We start from the raw sequence: 10,463 nt of genomic DNA, 5'->3' as shown, positions 1-10,463 counted from the left end.
GGTTCCTCTGTCCATGAAATTCTCCAGGCAAGAATACTGGAGTGGGTTGCCATTCCCTTCTGCAGGGCATCTTCCTGACCCAGGGATTGAACCCCAGTCTCCTGCACTGCAGGTAGATTCTTTACCATCTAAGCCATATGGTCCTAAATCCTTTCCCACTTGCGTGTCCTCAGCAACCAAATAAGATAGCCAGTCAGCAGTCCTGATGAAGCTTCTCTGATGAGCAAAACAGCACCCTGAGCCCTTAACAAGGAAAACCATAGAAACAGAAGGAGCTTCCCAGGTGCCTCAGTGGTAAAGGATCTGCCTGCCAATGCAGGAGACATGGGTTCAATTCCTGGGTCGGGAAGATCCCCTGGAGAAGGAAATGGCAACCCACTCCAGTATTCCTGCCTGAGAAATTTCATGGACAGAGAATCCTGGGGGCCAACAGTCCATGACAGTGCAAAGAGTCAGACACAACTGAGCGCCTGAGCGCTACTACTACTATAGAAACAGAAGTTAAAGACACCGCCCTTAAAGAACGTGAGCTAGTGTCTGCGGGTCACCCGTGAAGTGTTAGCCATTATCCTAAGCACTTTCATACATTTTCCTTGATGTTTTTTCACGATGACCCCAGCAATTAAAGTCCCATTTTCTCTGTTTTCCAGATGAGTAAACTGAATCTCTTCAAGGCTGAAGAATGTGTCTCAAGTAACAGCTGGAGAGTGACAAATCCAATACTTCTGATTCCAAGCCCAGACATTTTCCAGAGCACCAGAGTTGCATTAAAGAGAATCCATCCTGCTTACAAATACAGAGCATTGTGACCTGAAATAGAATATGTGCAAAAGAGCATATCAGCAAGAACAAATGCATGAAAAAATCAGCTCCAAGCCTGTGTGCTCTGGTCTCGCTGGACAAGAGGGGTTCAACAGTGAAAGATTCAGAAAGGCAGTTCAACGCTTGAAATCTAGTTGGAAAGGGGGCTATAGATTGGCAAGGAAGAGAAAAGAAAGTTAGAATAAGCACCTTCCCTTAAGATTACTTAGACATTCCTGCTGCCATGAAACGAATTTTCCAGTCTGTCTCCCAGAGTAAGAAAAATCATGCTGAAACGTGGCAGGGTGAATTCAGGTTAAGACTACAGAAATATTTCTGGTGATGAGGTGGTTAAATACCAAACCATTTCATTAAAGGAAGTGGTGAAATGCAGATTTTTTTTTCCCCCGTGGATTATTTTAGCTTATTCCTGTTGGAGACAGGAGCTAAAATATATGAGCTCTAGAAACCTCACTTGGAGATCGCGATTCTACAGCTATAACTTAATTACGCTCGCATAAAAAGGCTTCAGGGTGAGCCATATAACAACAAACTATTACTCAAGCCCAGACCCTCCCAGAGAGCTGGTGTATAGCTTTTCACCTTTCCTCCTTGGTTCTCACACTCCAACAAGCATGAACCAGAATGGGCCTGAGTCACCGGGTCACATGACTGAAAGTGCATTCGGGGCCTCTCCACTGTTGGCAGGGCCACATGAAACCAAAATCGCCTGTGCTCTGCGAGCCTGGGAGCACCAGACACTTACAGGTTCATGTTCAGAAACACCCCAGGGCAGCCATCCAGCCACTGGAGCTTTAGAGAAAATCCATCCCTGGAAATACTTCATTCCAAGGCACACTGGCCTCGCTGCAAGACCAGTCTGGCTGGCCACGTACATTACTGTCACTCATACGTGGGGTCCACTGAACGGCTGCAGGTCTGGGATTGCTGGGGGTGTCTCAGTATGCTCTCTATTTCAGCATTATTCACTGTTTTTCACAGAAGAGGATGTTTGCCCGGGCTCCATTCCTACCCATTCAGGTATGTGTTGGCCAGTCAGTTGATTTGTTGAGTAGTTAGTTGGTTCATGGACTTCCCTGGTGGCTCAGATGGTAAAGCATCTGCCTACAATGCGGGAGACCCAGGTTCAATCCCTGGGTTGGGAAGATCCTCTGGAGAAGGAAATGGCAACCCACTCCAGTACTCTTGCCTGGATAATCCCATGGACGGAGGAGCCCATAGGGTCGCAAAGAGTCAGACACGATTGAGCGACTTCACTTCACTTAGTAGGTTCATTGGTTGATAGGTTTGTTCATTTTGTAAGTAGCACAAGGGCACAAACCACCTCTGAGAAAAGGATGTTTCACAGACTCATTCATGATTTCACTGCCCCCGTGGGAAATCAGAAGAGGCCGTGAACAGGAAGTCCACCTGAAGAAATTTTTCTCCTGCTCTGTGATTTCCGTTTTCCTACCAATGAAGGACTCAGAGACAATTTGGGTTTCAGACGGTAGGAATCATCTAGTACCATCTCGTCATCCAGGAAAGGAAGCCCAACCCTATAAAGATGAAGGGACTCACCCAGGTCACGTATCTGGCCAGTGCCCTTCACTGGGGAGCAGACCAGCCCACACCCAAGGTGAAGGAGGAGGAAACAGCCCATTTCCTGCTTGTGTTTCAGGTAACACAGTGCCCTTCACCTGTCCATGTCCCAACTACCACCGTCATCACCAAATGCCCACCTATGTTGCCTGCCTTACTGCTTCTAAGAACTCATTAAGCCTTTGATTTCCAGAAGATTTTAAATATATAGGTACCATGGTGTCCCTTCAGGAGACATAGAGATGGCTTCCTGAACACAGAGGAAGGAACCATCCTCAGCAAGCTAAGACTGGGTGGCAGTTTTGTGTCATTGCTTTTGTCATTCACCTTTTCCCCCTCATTCTTGCCTTTCAATTCCCAGAACCCACCTCCCCAACACTCAAGTGGATCTGTCAAGTATAGATCTTGGGGGTGCTTGAAAGAGCTTGGGTTTTCAAATCAAAAAGCCTGATAGTAATATCAGCTGCATGGTCTCACTCCAGATACCTAGTGATTGGCATCTTTAAATTGGGGACAGTAATGCTATGGTGCCATGAGAATGAAATGACATCATATTTTGGGAAAGCCGGTTTGAAATCGTTATGAGAGGAAGTATAAGGGATTTTCCTCACTACCTTCAAGCTGCCACAGGCCTGATCATGGGAGTAGAGTTCACAGCCCAAAGGAAGGGTGTCACCAGATGGGCTGGGCCAGAAGCAGGGCTAGAGATGGGAATGCGATTTACTCCACCTGTGTACACAAGAAAGAGATGCGTCCCACAGTTCTCGGAGGGGGTGTGGCCGGGGGCGTGGCAAGGGCTCGAAGGGGCTGGAGCCCAGAATGCACTGGGGCTGCTCCAGTCAGCCCCTGAAGCTACTCTGTGTGTGTGTGTGTGTGTGTGTGTGTGTGTGTGTGTGCGCGCGCGCGCGCGTGCTTGGTTCTCATGGCTTCTGGAGCAGTTTAAAGAGGCTGCGTCCCTGCTGGCCTGGAAAACAGGGAGCTTGCTCCAGGGCAGCAACTCATTTTTTTCCCCTCCTGGGCTTGCGCAAGTGGAGAGTATCTGGCATGTGGACGCCTCTTCCTTCTTACTCCAGGTGCTCCAAGTGCTCACTTCTTCCTCCCACTCTACTATCTTCAGCAGTCTTGACGAGAAATGATCATCTCCTAAGACGAACGTCTAACCTTCCTTCTCCAGCTTCAAAGACTTAGTTCCTTCCAGAAAGAGCATCCTCCTTTTTTGTTTTTTAATTGGAAGCAATGATATAGATTTAGCCATGACAATGATGGGGGTTAAGAACAGTCTCTTTTTACTAAAGAGGAAAAGTGGTGCTGTGCTGTGCTTAGTTATGTCCGACTCTTTCCAACCCTATGGACTACAGCCTGCCAGGCTCCTCTGTCCATGGGATTCTCCAGGCAAGAATACTGGAGTGGGTTGCCATGCCCTCCTGCAGGCGATCTTCCAAACCCAGGGATTGAACCCAGATCTCCCACAACTGCAGGCAGATTGTTTACTGTCTGAGCCACCAGGGAAACCCAAGAATACTGGAGTGGGTAGCCTATCCCTTCTCCAGGGGAACTTTCCAATTCAGGAATCAAACTGGGGTCTCCTGCATTGCAGGCAGATGCTTTACCAGCTGAACTGAGGAAAAGTGGAGGGAAGGGTAAATTAGAAATTTGGGATTAACATATATAAAATAGATAACTAATAGAAACCTACAAACTCTGGAAAATTCTTAAAGAGATGGGAATACCAGACCACCAACCTGCCTCTTGAGAAATCTGTATGCCAGTCAGGAAGCAACAGTTAGAACTGTACTTGGAACAACAGACTGGTTCCAAATAGGAAAAGGATTATGTCAAGGCTGTATATTGTCACCCTGCTTATTTAACTTATATGCAGAGTGCATCATGAGAAACGCTGGACTGGATGAAGCACAAGCTGGAATCAAGATTGCTGGGAGAAATATCAATAAACTTCAGATATGCAGATGACACCACCCTTAATGCAGAAAGCAAAGAAGAACTAAAGAGCCTCTTGATGAAAGTGAAAGAGGAAAGTGAAAAAGTTGGCTTAAAACTCAACTAAGATCATGGCATCTGGTCCTGTCACTTCATGGCGAAACAGTGGAAACAGTGACAGACTTTATTTTTCTGGGCTCCAAAATCACTGCAGATGGTGACTCCAGTCATTAAATTAAAAGACGCTTACTCCTTGGAAGAAAAGTTATGACCAACCTAGAGAGCCTATTAAAAAGCAGAGACATTACTTTGGCAACAAAGCTCTGTCTAGTCAAGGCTATGGTTTTTCCAGTAGTTATGTATGGATGTGAGAGTTGGATTATAATGAAAGCTAAGCACTGAAGAACTGATGCTTTTGAACTATGGGGTTGAAGAAGATTCTTGAGTGTCCCTTGGACTGCAAGGAGATCCAACCTGTCCATCCTAAAGGAAATTAGTGCTGAATGTTCATTGGAAGGAATGATACTGAAGCTGAAACTCCAATACTTTGGCCACCTGATGTGAAGAAATGACTTATTGGAAAAGACCCTGATGCTGGATTGAAGGCAGGAGGAGAAGGGGACAACGGAGGATGAGATGGTTGGATGGCATCACCGACTCAATGGACATGAGTTTGAGTAAACTCCGGGAGTTGGTGATGGACAGGGAGGCCTGGCGTGCTGCGGTCCATGGGGTTGCAAAAAGTCAGACACGACTGAGCGACTGAACTGAACCGAACTGAAGAACCTATTGTAAAGTACAGGAAACTCTACTTAATATTCTGTAATAACCTATATGGGAAAAGAACCTGAAAATAAATGGATATATATATATATAACTGATTCACTTTGCTGTACACCTGAAGCTAATAGAACATTGTAAATCAACTATTCTCCAATATAAAAAATTAAAATTAAATCTAAAAAAATTTAAAAGCACATCTTCTTTTACTCAACTCAGCCACATACCTTTTTCATCACTTCCTGAATCCTCCTCCCTCAATAAGCATGGCACACTCCACCTTCAATTTCTTCTCTCCACAGATTTTTTTCTCTTTTGCATATAAGCACGTTTAGACTTCTGATAACTTGAGGAACGTTCCTCTATGCTTTCTCCATGATTTACAGTCCTATTTTTATTTTCTTTCCATTGCTACACTTCTTATATCAGTGAGCTATATAAGCACTCTTTTCTTTTCTTGAAATTTTACCCCACTTCATGCTCTATAAAATCTTTTCTCCCAAAGATCGCCAAGGAGCTGTCTAAAGGTCAGTGACTGATTTTCTGGCCTCATTCTTCTTCTGCAATACTGATGTTTCATTCAATGGGATTCACTCTCCCTGTGGCTCCTACGGATGACCCTCATCTCTATTTCTCGTGGATCCCATGTCCCCCTGGGATAATTCCTCTTCCTTTTACTGCCTCCTGAAAATAGACGTTTGTTCTCAGGGCCTCTGCTGCTCTGTTTATTCTCTTTCCCTTATTAATTTCATTTGCTCTCTTGGATGGATGTTTGTTTCATTCTGAAGACATGTCCAAAACCCTTGTGGGAGGTGGGGGCGAGATGGAAACATAGGAGGTGAACTAAAAGATGCTGGGTTTCTCCTGAGGTCATGAAAACCTTCTAAAATTGACTGTTGTGATGATTGCACATATCTTTGAATAGTTTAAAACATTAAATTGTGTATAAATACTTTAAATGAATGAGTTGTATGATACATAAATAACATCTCAAAAAAGCTGCTAGAAAGTCAAAAGAGGTCTGTAAGTAATAGACAATTAGAAAGCTTAATGGAAAAAATATCATCCATAAAGTCAACAAAATCTATAAATGAATAAATATTTTGTAAAATCTTTATTTTAAAAATTACAATAGTGTAGTTCATATGAAAAGACCTGAATGAATGGAGAAATAAAATATGTCTGTGAATGGAAGATTCAATATTGAAAAGAGATTAATTCTCCCTGAATAAATCTATAAAAGAAATGAGGCTCTATTCAAGTATTTATTTAATTCTACAATTCACATGTAAGGGAAAGGGGTTAAAACACTCCTAAACTAGATATAAAGTGAAAGACAGGCTTGCCCTACTAGAGATCAAGACTTAACTATAAAGTCAAATTATTGAGAGTATATTAGTAAGAAATGGACAAATAAGCCAATAGAAGAGAGTAGAGAACTCAGAAGTAAGCACACATGTAAATTAAAATTTGATATATGAAATAAATGACCTTAAAAGAAATCAATGGAGATATTTAAAGAAAAGATGGGATATTTAATCAATGATCCTGATATGATTAATTGCCCACAAAATTATCTCTCTCTCTTCCACCAACCACAGAAATAAATTCCAAGTGAATTAAGGCATAAACTTGAAAAAAAAACCTCACAAGTTTTAGGAGAAAATTGGGAGAACGTCTTCTTGATCTCAGTAGAGATTTTCTTAAACAAGACAAAAAGCATGAATTTTTATTTTATAAAAAATGGATTGTGGGGATGGTTTAGTCCCTAAGTCGTGTCCAACTCTTGTGACCCCACGAACTGTAGCCCTCCAGGCTCCTCTGTCCATGGGATTCTCCAGGCAAGAATACTGGAGTGGGTTGCCATTTCCTTCTCCAGGGGATCTTTCCCGCCCAGGAATTGAACCTGAGTCTCCTGCATTGCAGGCAGATTCTCTACAGACTGAGCTATCAGGGAATTTAATTAAACTGGTGTTCCAAAAGTCTGCTGCTGCTGTTGCTGCTGCTGCTAAGTTGCTTCAGTTGTGTCCAACTCTGTGCGACCCCATAGACGGAACCCCATCAGGCTGCCCCGTCCCTGGGATTCTCCAGGCAAGAACACTGGAGTAGGTTCCCATTTCCTTCTCCAATGCATGAAAGTGAAAAGTGAAAGGGAAGTCGCTCAGTCGTGTCCGACTCTTCGAGACCCCACGGACTGCAGCCTACCAGGCTCCTCCGTCCATGGGATTTTCCAGGCAAGAGTACTGGAGTGGGGTGTCATTGCCTTCTCCAAAAGTCTGCACTGTTACAAATATGAAAGCAAAGTGAAAAGGCGAGTCACAGCCTGAAAGACTATATTTTTCAATGCATGTTATCAACAAAGGATTAATGTCTAGAAAATATGAAATGCTTATATAATTCAATATGAAAGAAGAAGTAACCAACATAAAGCTGGTTAAAAGATACAAATAGGATATATACTGAAGGAAAAATCCAAGTGGCCAATGTATCTATGAAATGATGTTCAATTTCACTAGAACCAGGAAAATGGAAATTTAAAAAAATAATTAAAGACCAAACCTTCTCAAAGGTGCAGAGAATTGGGAATTTTCATTAATCGCTGGGGAGAATGTAAATTGGGACAATCCACTATGGATTAAAATATGGCTGTAAGTAGTAAAACTGAGGACGTAGATTCTCTGCTGCTGCTAAGTTGCTTCAGTCGTGTCCGACTCTGTTTGACCCCATAGACGGCAGCCCACGAGGCTCCCCCGTCCTTGGGATTCTCCAGGCAAGAACACTGGAGTGGGTTGCCATTTCCTTCTCCAATGCATGAAAGTGAAAAGTGAAAGTGAAGTCGCTGAGTCTTGTCCGACTCTTTGCGACCCCATGGACCGTGGACCACCAGGCTCCTCCGTCCATGGGATTTTCCAGGCAAGAGTTCTGGAGTGGGGTGCCATTCTCTAGGACCCAACAATTCTCCTTCCAGGTATATATGCCTTAGTGCATCAGGAGGCTTATTTTAAATTTTTTGTATTATCTACAATCAGTTCAATTCAGTCGCTCAGTCGTGTCCAACTCTTTGCGACCCCATGAATTGCAGCATGCCAGGACTCCCTGTCCATCACAAGCTCCCGGAGTTCACCCAGACTCACATCCATTGAGTCGGTGATGCCATCCAGCCATCCCATCCTCTGTCGTCCCCTTCTCCTCCTGTCCCCAATCCTTCCCAGCATCAGAGTCTTTTCCAATGAGTCAACTCTTCGCATGAGGTGGCCAAAGTACTGGAGTTTCAGCTTTAGCATCATTCCTTCCAAAGAAATCCCAGGGCTGATCTCCTTCAGAATGGACTGGTTGGATCTCCTTGCAGTCCAAGGGACTCTCCAGAGTGTTCTCCAACACCACAGTTCAAAAGCATCAATTCTTCAGCACTCAGCTTTCTTCACAGTCCAGCTCTCACATTCATACATGGCCCCTGGAAAAACCATAGCCTTGACTAGACAGACCTTTGTTGGCAAAGTAATGTCTCTGCTTTTGAATATGCTATCTAGGTTGGTCATAACTTTTCTTCCAAGAGTAAGCGTCTTTTAATTTCATGGCTGCAGTCACCATCTGCAGTGATTCTGAAGCCCAAAAAAATAAAGTCTGACACTGTTTCCACTATTTTCCCATTTATTTCCCATGAAGTGATGGGACCAGATGCCATGATCTTAGTTTTCTAAATGTTGAGCTTTAAGCCCACTTTTTCACTCTCCTCTTTCACTTTCATCAAGAGGCTTTTTAGTTCCTCTTCACTTTCTGCCATAAGGGTGGTGTCATCTGCATATCTGAGGTTATTGATATTTCTCCCGGCAGACTTGATTCCAGCTTGTGCTTCTTCCAGCCCAGCATTTCTCATGATGTACTCTGCATATAAGTTAAATAAGCAGGGTGACAATATACAGCCTTGACGTATTCCTTTTCCTATTTGGAACCAGTCTGTTGTTCCATGTCCAGTTCTAACTGTTGCTTCCTGACCTGCATACAGGTTTCTCAAGAGGCAGGTCAAGTGGTCTGGTATTCCCATCTCTTGAAGAATTTTCCACAGTTTATTGTGATGCACACAGTCAAAGGCTTTGGCATAGTCAATAAAGCAGAAATAGATGTTTTTCTGGAACACTCTTGCTTTTTCTGTGATCCAGCAGATGTTGGCAATTTGATCTCTGGCTCCTCTGCCTTTTCTAAAACCAGCTTGAACATCTGGAAGTTTACATTTCACGTATTGCTGAAGCCTGGCTTGGAGAATTTTGAGCATTACTTTACTAGCGTATGAGATGAGTGCAATTGTGCGGTAGTTTGAGCATTCTTTGGCATTGCCTTTCTTTGGGATTGTAATGAAAACTGACCTTTTCCAGTCCTGTGGCCACTGCTGAGTTTTCCAAATTTGCTGGCAATAGCAAAAAAAAAAAAAAAAATGCTAAATAGAAGAATGAATAATTATGATTAAATATCTCTAGCAGTTAAAGTGTTTTGACATGGATAAATCCTTAAAAAAAATTAATTTGGAACAAAAAATTAAAGAGAAATTGCCTCCTGAATATCTCTAGCAGTTAAAGTGTTTTGACATAGATAAATCCTTAAAAAAAAGACTAATTTGGAACAAAAAATTAAAGAGAAATCGCCTCCTGAATGACACATGCAGTATGATACCGTTTATATACATTTTTAAAACACGAAAACATCTTTAAAAACATCTTGTTCATAATATCTTAAAACTCATTATCCAAGAAATTCAAATAAAACTAAGTAGATATCATTTTCTCATATTAGATTATAAGAAATATTTTTCTTGGTAATAATATTGACAAAGGTATTATTCCATGAATGCTGATATACTTCTAATAAAGGTATGAATTATAACTAATATTCAGAAAAACTACTTGGCAATTTGGATAAAAGTGTCCATAGTTTTTTACTTTGTAATTATACTCCTAGTTACTTATTAGGAGCAAAAACAAGATTTGTGCTCAGAGATGTTATTTATAAGAGCCAAAAAGGAGCAAACAGAAAATATCCAAAATAAGGTAATGTTTAAATAAATTACAGATTATAATTTATCTGTAAGATAGACTATTAGTAGTCATTTACTTAAATGATGTTTATAAAGATTTCTTAAAGACATTGAGAAATAACTGTCCTCAGGATTAAGTAGCAATATAGAGTATAGACCTGTATTAAAGTGTTATCCCCACTATATAAACATACACCAGGGTCCTCATTATCTACGTAGTCATAATCTAAGTCATCAGAGTTCCAAGACTTAATGAAATGAGAGAGAGTCTGGAAAGCACAAAATCACTTGCAAAGCTGCTAAAAGATAAGAA

At 42.1% G+C, this 10,463-nt stretch overlaps 1 non-coding gene across 1 annotated transcript; it reads left to right on the top strand.

Annotated features, from left to right (window-relative positions):
• Positions 1–1,895: 1,895 nt before the first annotated feature.
• On the top strand, positions 1,896–1,967 carry TRNAC-ACA. The gene has a single exon. It is a non-coding gene; the product is annotated as a tRNA-Cys (tRNA).
• Positions 1,968–10,463: the final 8,496 nt, after the last annotated feature.

Source organism: Bubalus bubalis, chromosome 4 (genome assembly GCF_019923935.1).
Source record: "Bubalus bubalis isolate 160015118507 breed Murrah chromosome 4, NDDB_SH_1, whole genome shotgun sequence".
Classification (NCBI taxonomy): Eukaryota; Metazoa; Chordata; class Mammalia; order Artiodactyla; family Bovidae; genus Bubalus; species Bubalus bubalis.
The sequence above is the reverse complement of the archived record's forward strand: the minus strand, read 5'-3'. Positions and strand labels throughout refer to the sequence as shown.